Raw genomic sequence first — 14,004 nt, forward strand, 5'->3', positions numbered from 1 at the left:
GGATTAACCGTGTGTTTCCCAAGTTCATAGTAATGTCTTCTGCAATGAGCCTCTATGTGGACGAAGCAAAAAAAGGCGATGTGAGCAGCCCGGGGAAAAATAACCAAAATTATTACATGTGCTATAGAAAAGCCATACTTCCCAAAATAATAGTGATGGATCCATAAATATATAGCAAAATCCACGTGTCAGGGCTCATACAGGGGCCTCGGTTATATATACCCTCTATAGGGGCTCCCATAGAGCACATTAGGACTCTCCTGAACTAAGCAAGACGTATTGGAACTCAAAAAAACATTTTGAGACAAAATATGCACCCAATTGCCTTTGAGTTTTTTATACATGTTACAAAAATTTCTAGAAAAAGTGATATGGCTACGAAGAGTTGTAAAATGTGGTACCGTAGTTTATTCATTCTTGGCCATAAAATACGCAATCCAAGAGGTGAACTATGGAAACGTGTAAAACATACCTCATCACACAGCATGCGGCACCAAGATTAATTGGGTAGGTCTACTTTTACCCTAAATGTAGGACAGTAATAATAACTGTGCAACAACTGTGAACCAATTACTGAGAAAAAGGAGTAACCGGTGATAGTTAGGTCAAATCCAGTAACGATGGATTTTACCTAATTATCACCGGTTACTCCTTTTTCTCCTTATTTCCATGTCTTTTGGAGTTGGTGTTGGTCTTTATTGGGTAGGTCACTATTAGTGCTACCCCCTGGCATTTTGGATGCAGCTGGGCTTGTTGTCATTGTGAACCAATTACTGTATGAACTGATCACATGTGACAAAATCACAAGAACAACACTATTACTAATACTCATCTGCGGTTACAATCTTTTTAAAGGGATCTTTCTGCCCCTTTATGGTTCCCAATCTGGATGATTTCAGCAGTCTGTCCCTTGAATGAAGAGCAGATAATTTGTAACCATGCTGCGAAGAGAGGCAAGCAGTAAGTCCAATGAGGAACCCTGCAGCCGCTGATCGTCATCTTACTTCTTCTTAGGGCAGGTGCAGACGTCCGTATTTTCCGTCCGAGTGCGATATGACAAAACATCGGATCTCACTTGGACCAATGACGTCTGATTTTTCCTTGGACCGAACATGTCCGAAAAAAATAATTAAAAAATTGCAACATGCACGATTTGCCCTCAGCCATGCAAGTCAATGGGTCTTTCGGAAAAAAAAAAAAAAAAAGAAAACTTGAACTGCACTCAGCTGAGAAAATCGGATCACATAATAGGAATGATTTTCTTGAATGAGAGAATACAGTTGTATGACCCTAGCCTTGGGTTAAGCTTCCACAATGAGTTTATGGTGAGATTCATTACCACTGGGATTTTTTTATGCTGCTTCTTACAGTTCTAGCAAAAAAGATGGAAATTATAGAAATCTCATGCCTACCTTTTGTTTTTGTTTTTTGTTTTTTATACAACATACAGTAACTGACCTGGGGTGAGTTTTTGAAGTCTGCAACAAGTTAATTTCTTTTGGGAGTATTCCGAGTTTTATGTGCAGTATTCCCCATAGAATTGCATTAGTTGTGGAAAAGCCACAGGTAAAAAAAAAAGCATGTGTTTTTAGTGTTACAGAAATGCAATAAAAAGGTATACAATTCAGATGACTATCAATAAAGTTTCGTCAAAGCCAAATACAAGGAACTATCAAAACAGAGCCGCTTAATTTAAAAGTATACCAAAAAAAAAAAAAAATATATATATATATATATATATATATATATATATATATATATATATATATATATATATATATATATATATATATATATATATATACACAGTGCCTACAAGTAGTATTCAACCCCCTGCAGATTTAGCAGGTTTAATAAGATGCAAATAATTTAGAGCCTTCAAACTTCAAACAAGAGCAGGATTTATTAACAGATGCATAAATCTTACAAACCAAAAAGTTTTGTTGCTCAGTTAAATTTTTATAAATTTTAAACATAAAAGTGTGGGTCAATTATTATTCAACCCCTAGGTTTAATATTTTGTGGAATAACCTTTGTTTGCAATTACAGCTAATAATCGTCTTTTATAAGACCTGATCAGGCCGGCACAGGTCTCTGGAGTTATCTTGGCCCACTCCTCCATGCAGATCTTCTCCAAGTTATCTAGGTTCTTTGGGTGTCTCATGTGGACTTTAATCTTGAGCTCCTTCCACAAGTTTTCAATTGTGTTAAGGTCAGGAGACTGACTAGGCCACTGCAACACCTTGATTTTTTGCCTCTTGAACCAGGCCTTGGTTTTCTTGGCTGTGTGCTTTGGGTCGTTGTCTTGTTGGAAGATGAAATGACGACCCATCTTAAGATCCTTGATTGAGGAGCGGAGGTTCTTGGCCAAAATCTCCAGGTAGGCCGTGCTATCCATCTTCCCATGGATGCGGACCAGATGGCCAGGCCCCTTGGCTGAGAAACAGCCCCACAGCATGATGCTGCCACCACCATGCTTGACTGTAGGGATGGTATTCTTGGGGTCATATGCAGTGCCATCCAGTCTCCAAACGTCACGTGTGTGGTTGGCACCAAAGATCTCGATCTTGGTCTCATCAGACCAGAGAACCTTGAACCAGTCAGTCTCAGAGTCCTCCAAGTGATCATGAGCAAACTGTAGATGAGCCTTGACATGACGCTTTGAAAGTAAAGGTACCTTACGGGCTCGTCTGGAACGGAGACCATTGCGGTGGAGTACGTTACTTATGGTATTGACTGAAACCAATGTCCCCACTGCCATGAGATCTTCCCGGAGCTCCTTCCTTGTTGTCCTTGGGTTAGCCTTGGCTCTACGGACAAGCCTGGCCTCGGCACGGGAGGAAACTTTCAAAGGCTGTCCAGGCCGTGGAAGGCTAACAGTAGTTCCATAAGCCTTCCACTTCCGGATGATGCTCCCAACAGTGGAGACAGGTAGGCCCAACTCCTTGGAAAGGGTTTTGTACCCCTTGCCAGCCTTGTGACCCTCCACGATCTTGTCTCTGATGGCCTTGGAATGCTCCTTTGTCTTTCCCATGTTGACCATGTTTGAGTGCTGTTCACAAGTTTGGGGAGGGTCTTAAATAGTCAGAAAAGGCTGGAAAAAGAGATAATTAATCCAAACATGTGAAGCTCATTGTTCTTTGTGCCTGAACTACTTCTTAATACTTTAGGGGAACCAAACAGAATTCTGGTGGGTTGAGGGGTTGAATAATAAATGACCCTCTGAAAAGACTTTTCCCAATTTAAAAAAAAAAATAAACAAAGAAATAACATTCTTTTTTGCTGAAGTGCATTTCACACTTCCAGGCTGATCTACAGTCCAAATGTCACAATGCCAAGTTAATTCCAAATGTGTAAACCTGCTAAATCTGCAGGGGGTTGAATACTACTTGTAGGCACTGTATATATATATATATATATATATATATATATATATATATATATATATATATATATATATATATAAAAAACACACTAAAAACATGCACAAAAATGCACACAAAAGAAAAATCTCTAGGTGACTTAATTTAGCTAATAGGCTGCAACAACAAAAACTCCAAAATCCACATCATATCTGTCTGCCTGACGTGCACTTTTCCTTAGACTCCATGGCTCTCATTTTATAAACGGTCCTTATTGCAATAGAAATCAGATTTCTGTTTTCAATTTCTAATATGCTGAATAAATAAAAATGGATTATGATTGAATGGTACAGGAAAAGCCACAACCCCATCCACTGAGTGAGCAGAGATATGAAGGCCTTAACGTGGTTTTTTTTTTATATCCTGTATAGTGTTATCTGACTGTTACTATTAGGCTAGGTTCACATTGCATTAATGTGTGCATGCTAACGGACAGCGTTGCACGGTGAAAATGTCGCAATTAACGCCGTGCAACGGGTCCGTTAGCGCACCCATTGACAGCAATGTAAATTTCGCCTGCAGCGCATCGCTAGCCTTTTTCGGCTCGCGCTAGCAATGTGCCGTTCTTCTGTGGCGCGCCTCGGACGCTGCTTGCAGCGTCCGCGGCGCGCCTGAGGTCCGTTCCCCGCTCTCGCAGATCGGGGATCTGCGAGAGCGGGGACGTTACCGCGACCCCTAACGCGGCCCCTAAATAAACATTGCGTTAGCGCAATCCGCTAGCACTAAACGGATTGCCCTAACGCAATGTGAACCCAGCCTAAGATATATAAATATTTGATGAAGTCTGTAAAGCGCTGTGGAATTAATAGCGCTATATGAGTAAAATATGTAAAATACAACAGGCATGTGATAGACTGACATTGGAGGATGACACAGGCAGGATTGTAGCTCACAATAGCTGTCAGGTAACACTACGAGATGATAAAGGAGCAAAGCTTGACATTTTCAGGGTTGAACAGTCCAGCCAATTGTAATTGACATGCATGAATTCTGACATTTTCCCTTCAAAATACTGTTTACTTTCCACAATAACCTCACCTGCCACTTCTGCTTAACTTTCTCCACAGCTATGAACCAAGACAGTGCCCTTCCAACCTCATTATCCTCTCCTCGTGCCCTGAGATCTATATAAGAAGCCTTTCGCTAAGCTACATTAATTTTCTGCTCATTATTAACAAATATGAGCTGTAACAAAAATTAGCAAACACGATCCATATACTACAGGTATTCGTGTTTGTGACACTGACTTCACAAAGACAACGTCTCTTCTAATGGATGATGTGGTGGCATCAAGCTATCACGGGGAGCCGCAACGCCTGAATGTAAGCGTGAACTGTAGCAACTCATGGCAGGCAGGTACATAATGGTGGATTATAGCAGCTCTACACTGTGGCTCACAAGTGGGGTCCCCATTTCTCGGAGGTCCATACGCACCCCTTATATCCCCGTCAGTGATTACCTTAAATCACACCCTCGCCACGCTCTCATCATCCCTTATCGACTACAGATTTGACACTAAACCCACATGATGCAATGCAGACTTAAAGTAAATGCACACTAGGCCTTTTTTTATGCTAATTTTCAGCTGCGTTTTACAGCACCAGCAAAGTCTATGAGATTTCAGAAATGTCATGCACATAGCTTGGTTTTTAGCTTGGTTTTTTAGTCATCAGTATTTTCTGCTTTGTTTGTTTTTTTCCCACAATCGAGCATGTCACTTCTTTCATGGTTTTTCCTTACTTTTCACCCATTGACATGAATGGGTGATGAAAAAACACTGAAAATCCACAGCAAAAATGCAGGTATCAGTTTTTGCTGCATTTTTTGTGGCAAAACCTCATTCTGTGGACTACGACTTTTTTTCCCCACTAAACTTTATGAGCATGCAAAAGAGATAAATTTAAAAAAAAAAAAAACAGACAGGGAAATGCTTTATCTCACAAAAAGAATTCGCTGTGATCCCATGCTGTAATATCTGTATACTCTTTTGCTGCCCCCCCCCTGCCCAGGAGCTGTGGTATGATCAGACCATGTCCCTGTACCGTCAGACACAGCCATTACACAGTACACAGCAGGGACACAGTTATAAGATTATCTCAGCACAGGAACATTTTATTTAAGTACATCCAATTGTGGAAATTATTATTATTATTCCAAGATCAGTTACCTAATTAAAATGAACTTTTCTAATGGGACAACCCCTGTAACAATCTATGACGTACATTTTCATCATAAAATTGTAGGTCGCTAAGAGCTTTAAGAAGCCGTCTCTGGAGCCAAGCCTGCTACATGCCAGGTAGATGTGACATGGCTGGCATCTGTCTGTAACTGTAGTGATCAATCACAGCAGTTTAACCAAATTAATGAAGTCCAATCTCTAACAATCGATGGAGCCAATGGGTTGCCATGGAAGCCTGAGTCCTACTGAAGACACAGCAAATTAATACTCCCCCAAAGCTCAGAGTGAAAATCCTAATGTCAGTATATACCGCAATACCAATATATAGACCAACTGCGCTATGCTACACGACAGCTTACTGGCACCACTTTTCTGGAGGGCGGCATTCAGCAGCTGGTCACACAGCCAACTGCACTTCAGATGTACACTGAATGATCTGGAATAGCTTGTCAGTGTGCATAGGCTGCCATTGTTCTCGGCAGCACAGGTCTGGTTTACACAGAATAATGCGCAGCTGAGAAAGACGATCTTTTGTGCAAACCAAAAAATAATTTTACCTGATGAATCAGCATTTTGCTCATCGAGTGATTTGCAGTCTCTTTAGAGTGCACGATTATCGTAAGACATTCCTAGATATATTAATTTGCAGTAAATGTGCAGTGTAAATGCACCTCCTGGTTAAAGAGAACCTGTCACCTGTGTCTAAATCATAACGGCGCATGCGCACTTATGTTTTCAGCCCTGCCTTCAATAGCGCAGAGCATAGTGCGCAGGAGCGAGCCGCAAGTGCAGGCGAGAGCTTTCACCTGGCTATGTGGATGACAGCTATCAGCAGTTGGGAGGAGGGATAGAGAAGACTGCAGAACCCACACCCATCGGACTGACAGACAGGATTACCGTACAGCACGGGAGAACTCTAAGGCTATGTGCACACGTTGCGGATTCTCTGCGGATTTTTCCACACCGTTTTTGCAAAATCCGCAGGTAAAACGCACTGCGGATTACCTATGGGTTTACAGTGGTTTTTGTGCGGATTCCACGTGCGGTTTTACACCTGCAGATTCCTATTGAGGAACAGGTGTAAACCGCTGCGGAATACGTACAAAGAATTGACATGCTGCGGAAAATACAACGCTGCGTTTCCGCAGCATGTGCACTGCAGATTTAGTTTTCCATACTTTACATGGTACTGTAGAACGCATGGAAAACTGGTGTCAATCTGCTGCGAATCCGCAACGTGTGCCCATAGCCAAAAAGTTTTTTTGAGAGTATACAGGGGGGAGTCAGGGGGTTATATAACCATTGAATGACCGCACACAGAAACCAATTAAGGTCATAGTTGACACAAAACAAAACTGGTGACAGATCTCTAAGTTCCTAAGATGAGTTTTTGGTATTTGACACTGCACTCAAAAACAATGAAAAAATAAAACAAGTAACTGAACTATTAATAGGTGCAGAAAACTGGTGAAATCAAAAACTCTGATGTTCCCTAAGGAGACTTAAAATAAAAAAAATCTATTAAAAAAAAAAATAGCGATAAGCAAGTGTGATCGGCACTTGCTGAATGAAAGAATGTAAGTTTAAGTCATACCCCACTTGAAAAAAATAATAAAATAAAACCTATTTGGATTTTTTCCGATACAATGATACCAATCAAAATATAATATTATTTAAAGGGTATGTTAACTGTTGGGAAACAAAATGCCAGATTCGCATACATCATAGAAAAAAAAAGGAATAAAGCGCAATCAGAATCAGAATGTCACATGTACTATGGACTTCATAATGGCATCAGTGAAAATGTCAGAAAAAAAACAAGCCTCTGTGGACGAAAACAGAGAAAAAAAAGTTATGAGTTTCAGAGAAAAAGCATTTATTTATTTATTTATTTATTTTTTAAACAAGGTTTTGAATTTTACACGAACTCTTAAAAAAAAAATCATAGCAAGTATAATTATTGTATCGCCATAATCATACGGACATGGAGAATCATATATTCAGGTTTTATGAACACCATAAAATCAAAACTCTTAAGAAATTTAATGGCAGAATTGTATTTGGGGGATTTTTTGGTTTGTTTTAATCATTTCACCTACTTTGCTTTTTTTTCCCCTTTTAAGTACATTAACATATGGAAAACTGAATGGCGTCATTAAAAAAAATAAAAATGAGAGCGCAGTAAGTAAAAACTGTGGGAAGAGTCCTTGAGCGGCTAAAATCGGATCCAGGCAATGATGAGAAACAGTTTTTATGCAATTCCATGAAGTGTGACTGGGGTCTTAGAGGGACGCTCTCCCCATAGCACAAGCAGCAGGCGACAGCCGATGGCTCCTCAGTACAGGACCTGGCACCGCACCCCCATCGCCCCATCATACATTAGGACCTGGCATAACCTACATTAAGGAGAGAAAATGGAGCACATTCCTAGCTAGGACGGCCATAAATAAATGTCAGCACTGGAGAAGCTCCTGACACGTCAGATACTTACATACCATGGCACACAGTAGTAAGTACACCTGTACCTACAGTCAGCAGGACACAAGTGGCCGGCGTGCAGCACCGGCAGAGTCCCGGGAAGTTTCTAGCACTCCGGCGCCTGCAGTCCGCTCCACAAAGATGGCTGCAAGCAGTACTAGTAACAAACCCGCTTCTTCCTGCTGCGCCTAGTAACACAACACCCGGAAACTACCGGCTGACAGTCAGTAACACAGCTCTACAGCACAGACGCACGTGTGAGCACTAGAGCGAGAACTTCTTTGTTTTCATGTGTTGCTTACGTTCTCCTACGACGCCATCTTTGTGTGGCTTTCCAGGCAAAGTGAGCGGAGGTCTCCAGAAAAATGGCCGGTGCAAGAGCCCGCTGAGGGCCACCGAGCTGTGCCTGTAGTATAGTGCTGGAAATGCCGGCCATGTGCACACACGGACCGCAGCTGGCACACGCTCCGGTCCTAGCCTTGTAACGGGTTAACCTAGTAAGGACAAAGGGATTTTTTATTTTTAAGCTTTTCTATTTTTCTCCCTTCTTCCAAGAAGCATTTCCTGACATGGGGAAATGGTGAAAAAAAAAGAAATGTAAGAAATGTTTTGTTTTTTTTCTGGCGTTCAATGTGCCGTAAATGAGCTGGAAACATAATTGTCCAGGTCCCTCCGATTACGGCGAAACAAACCTGCACTCATTTATTTTCCTCAGAAGTGAAACACAGAAAATTGTGAAGAAAATAATTTTGTTTTCTGTTGTCATTTTCCGAGACCCCTAACGTTTTTCAGTTTTTCTGCTTTTTGCAGAGACAATGTTTTTATTGCTACCACCTTAGTGAACATAAGAGGCTAATAAAGTTACATTTATTTCAGGAAAATCATAAGAAAACAATCCCATTCTGACTTTTTTTTCTCTTTTTACAGCATTTACCAATCGGGTTAACCCCTTCAAGACAGTCCTTTTTCAGTTTTGCGTTTCCATTTTTTCCTCCCCTTCTTCCCAGAGCCATAACTTTTTTATTTCTCCCTCAATATGGCCATGTGAGGGCTTGTTTTTTGCGGGACTAGTTGTACTTTTGAATGACACCATTGGTTTTACCATATCGTGTACTCAAAAATGGGAAAAAAATTCCAAGTACAGTAAAACTACAAAAAAAAAGTGCAATTCCACATCGGTTTTTTGGATTTCTTTTTACCATGTTCATCAAATGCTAAAACTGACCAGCCAATATGATTCTCCGGGTCATTACGAATTCATACATACCAAACGTGTATAGGTTTATTTTGATTTAAGTGGTGAAAAAAATCCAAAGTTTGTTAAAAAGAAAAAAAAATTGTGTCATTTTCCGATACCTGTAGCGTCTCCATTTTTCGTGATATCGGGTTGGGTGATGGCTTATTTTTTGCGTGCCAAGCTGTCGTTTTTATTGATTCCATTTTGGTGCATATATGACTTTTGATCGCCCATTATTGCATTTTAATGCAATGTTGTGGCGACCAAAAAAACGTAATTCTGGCAGTTTTGACTTTTTTTCTTGCAACACCGTTTAGCAATCAGGTTAATTCTGTTTTTTGTTGCTAGATCGGGCGATTCTGAACGCGGCGATACCAAATGTGTAGGTTTGATTTTTTTTTATTGTTTTATTTTGAATGGGGCGAAAGGGGGGTAGTTTGAACTTATTTTTTTTATTTTTTTTTAAACTTTTTTTTTTCACACTTGGCATGCTTCAATAGACTAGAAGCTGCCATAACCCAATCAGTTCTGCTACATAAAAGTGATGATCAGATCACCTGTATGTAGCAGAATTGCTGACTTGCTATGAGCCACCAACCACCATAGAGGTCTGTAGAAGACCTCCAGGGTCACCGGTGGGCGGATTTCCGGCCCGATGGGCAGATTTCCGGCCCAATGGGCAGATTTCCGGCCCAATGGGCAGATTTCCGGCCCAATGGGCAGATTTCCGGCCCAATGGGCAGATTTCCGGCCCAATGGGCAGATTTCCGGCCCAATGGGCAGATTTCCAGCCCAATGGGCAGATTTCCAGCCCAATGGGCAGATTTCCGGCCCAATGGGCAGATTTCCGGCCCAATGGGCAGATTTCCAGCCCGATAGCCGGATGCACGCATTAAATGCCGCTGTCAAAGTTTGACAGCGCCATTTAAAGGGTTAATAGCTGCAAGTGGATCGCGATTCCACCCGCTGCTATTCCGGGCATATGTCTGGAAGCCACTACTTAAAATCACCACCTGTGGCTATTGGGAGTGGGAGTGCACATGTCCAAAAAGGCTTAATACAAATAGAGAACAAGACTAGCTGGTCCACTCCTGACCCATAAATTGTAGGCTTTTTTGCCCAGGAGAGGTGACAAAACAGGACAGGGACCCAATTATGAAGGACGCTTTGAAGTGGCAATTGGGCTCACATACATTGGCCAATTTATGCGCGAAATACCTTCCTTTTTTCATAGCAATTTGTGCAGATAAAGATTTCATGTGTACATTATATAGCGCTTTTTTCCTATTTTCTATGGCAGTAATGCATTTTGAATGTCCTAGAGTAATCATTCTTGGCAAATAATGGTGCAACCTTTATCGTTTTTCAGCTTGAGTGTAGATGCTGTAAGGACCTTGCCCCCCTGCAGGCCGCTTGTTGCAGATGTTGGCTGGCCAGGACCATAGGTCCCACAGTTCAATAAGGGTATGTCTCCACGTTAAGGCTACGCGGCGGTATCGCCGCAGCGGCGAAGCCGCTCGGTGCTAAGCCCCGCCCCCTTAATGGGACGCGATGATGCCGGATGTGTACAGTACACATCCGGGATCATCGCACCCCTCGCCATAGGACCCTGTGATATGCCTTGCGGGGAACGCTGCGTCCCCGCAAGGTGTACGGACATGCTGCGTTCTGAAAAGACGCGCAGCATGTCCGGAGTCGCAGGGCCGCCGCGTGCGGGTTTCCACGCATAGTGGAGACGGGATTTCATAAAATCCCCTCCACTATGCTGGAACATCTGGACGCTGCTTGTTTGACGCTGCAGCGTCAAACAAGCAGCGTTTACTGACCGTGGAAACATACCCTAATGGAGATTTCCATTCAAACATAGAGTCTTTACTGATCGATAACTTGGCAAATGATATATACAAGGGATAGTGAGTAAAAAGTCTTATGGACATTTCCTCTACAGTATAAAGCCTTCCTTACGCACACCGTATGCTTCCTCTGTGATATAAGGATAGAAAAATGATCAGGACACTTCAGCCAAAATGTTTTCTTTGCATCTTTTCACATGTTGGCAGGGCCGTATTTAGAGTTTCTGCTGTCCTAGGCACTATTAGTATCATACTTATCAAAGGGGGAGGCAGCACTATCGGCACTGACTTTGGCAAAAATCGCTGATGTGAAAGGAGCCATTTGCAGCGGATCGGGCAGTTTTTCCGCATCTGCCGCGTAACTGATGTAATGATCACTTATGGCAACACTGCGTTCGGCCTCATTCATATCCTATGGGATTTGTAGACATTTGTGGCACTTGCCGCGTTCCGGCAAATGCAGTATCATACCTCCCAACTTTTGAAGAAGGGAAAGAGGGATAAAGTTTTAGGGCAAATTTTAGGACGCACCTCTGACAACACCCATTTCACAACTAGTCACACCCATAACCACGCCCCAACCACACCCATTTAGTACTGCTGATCACACTGTTTCATAAACAATAATTATAAACAAAAAAAATATGGCCACACAGTGCTCCATACTGTATAACGACCCCACATGATGCTCAATACTGTATAATGGCTACACATGATGCTCCATACTGTATAATGGCCACACAGTGCTCTATACTGTATAATTGCCACACATGATGCTCCATACTGTATAATGACCCCACATGATGCTCAATACTGTATAATGGCCACACAGTGCTCCATACTGTATAATGACCCCACATGATGCTCCAAACTGTATAATGACCCCATATGATGCTCCATACTGTATAATGGCCACTCATAATGCTCAATACTGTATAATGGCCACACATGATGCTCCATACTGCATAATGGCCACACAGTGCTCCAAACTGTATAATGACCCCATATGATGCTCCATACTGTATAATGGCCACACATAATGCTCTATACTGCATAATGGCCCCCTCCCTCCCATCTTGTATGCATGGCTCATCCCCCCTCCCATCTTGTATACATGGCTCATCTCCCCCTTATGCATGGCTTGGCTCCCCCCCCTCCCATCCTGTATGCATGGCTCATCTCCCCCCTCCCATCCTGTATGCATGGCTCATCTCCCTCCCTCCCATCTTGCATGCATGGCTCATCTCCCCCTCCCATACTGTATGCATGGCTCACCTCCCCCTCTCATCCTGTATGCATGGCTCATCTCTCCCCCTCCTATACTGTATGCATGGCTCGGCTGACCTCCCATCCTGTATGCATGGCTCATCCCCCCCCTCCCATCCTGTATGCATGGCTCATCTCCCCCCTCCCATCTTGCATGCATGGCTCATCTACCCCCTCCCATCCTATATGCATGGCTCATCTCCCCCCTCCCATCCTATATGCATGGCTCATCTCCCCCCTCCCATCCTATATGCATGGCTCATCCCCCCCCTCCCATCCTATATGCATGGCTCATCTCCCCCCTCCCATCCTATATGCATGGCTCATCTCCCCCCTCCCATCCTGTATGCATGGCTCATCCCCCCCCTCCCATCCTGTATGCATGGCTCATCTCCCCCCTCCCATCTTGCATGCATGGCTCATCTACCCCCTCCCATCCTATATGCATGGCTCATCTCCCCCCTCCCATCCTATATGCATGGCTCATCTCCCCCTCCCATACTGTATGCATGGCTCACCTCCCCCTCTCATCCTGTATGCATGGCTCATCTCTCCCCCTCCTATACTGTATGCATGGCTCGGCTGACCTCCCATCCTGTATGCATGGCTCATCCCCCCCCTCCCATCCTGTATGCATGGCTCATCTCCCCCCTCCCATCCTATATGCATGGCTCATCTCCCCCCTCCCATCCTATATGCATGGCTCATCTCCCCCCTCCCATCCTATATGCATGGCTCATCTCCCCCCTCCCATCCTATATGCATGGCTCATCTCCCCCCTCCCATCCTATATGCATGGCTCATCTCCCCCCTCCCATCCTATATGCATGGCTCATCTCCCCCCTCCCATCCTATATGCATGGCTCATCTCCCACTCTCATCCTGTATGCATGGCTCATCTCCCCCCCCTCCCATCTTGTATGTATGGCTCATCTCCCCCCTCCCATCTTGTATGTATGGCTCATCTCCCCCTCCCATCCTGTATGCATGGCTCATCTCACTCCCCCCTCCCATCCGGTATGCATGGCTCATCTCACCCCCCCTCCTGTATGCATGGCTCATCTCCCCCCCATCCTGTATGCATGGCTCATCTCCCCCTCCCATCCTGTATGCATGGCTCATCTCACCCCCCTACCATCTTGTATGAATGGCTCATCTCCCCCCTCCCATCTTGTATGCATGGCTCATCTCCCCCTCCCCATGCATGGCTTATCTCCCCCCCCCTCCCATCCTGTATGCATGGCTAATCTCCCTCTCCCCCTCCCATATGCATGGCTCATCTCCCCCCCTCCCATCTTGTATGCATGGCTCATCTCCCCCTCCCATCCTGTATGCATGGCTCATCTCACCCCCCCTCCTGTATGCATGGCTCATCTCACCCCCCCCCCTCCCGTCCTGTATGCATGGCTCATCTCACCCCCCCTCCCATCCTGTATGCATGGCTCGGCTCCCCGCTCCCATCTTGCATGGCTCGGCTCCCTCTCCTCCTTCATCCTCCCCCCCCCGTCCACCCTGGCTGTCATATTCACCTTTCCCACACCGCGCCGAACATCCCTCCATCTCTGTCCC

The 14,004-nt window shown here is 43.9% G+C and overlaps 1 protein-coding gene across 5 annotated transcripts in view; it reads right to left on the bottom strand.

Annotated features, from left to right (window-relative positions):
• The window catches only part of ENOX1 (ecto-NOX disulfide-thiol exchanger 1), a 768,733-nt gene that overhangs the window by 586,042 nt on the left and 168,687 nt on the right, over nt 1-14,004 (bottom strand). Inside the window, exon 1 of one of the 5 annotated variants that reach the window (XM_077297343.1) lies at nt 8,093-8,333. The exons of 2 other annotated variants lie outside the window; for them this stretch is intronic. The gene's annotated coding sequence lies outside the window, so the exon portion shown is untranslated. Of the gene's footprint in view, nt 1-8,092; nt 8,334-14,004 lie in introns of those variants that run through there. 2 more of the 5 variants (XM_077297344.1, XM_077297346.1) reach the window with 2 other exon arrangements.

This window comes from Ranitomeya variabilis, chromosome 3 (genome assembly GCF_051348905.1).
Source record: "Ranitomeya variabilis isolate aRanVar5 chromosome 3, aRanVar5.hap1, whole genome shotgun sequence".
NCBI lineage: Eukaryota > Metazoa > Chordata > Amphibia > Anura > Dendrobatidae > Ranitomeya > Ranitomeya variabilis.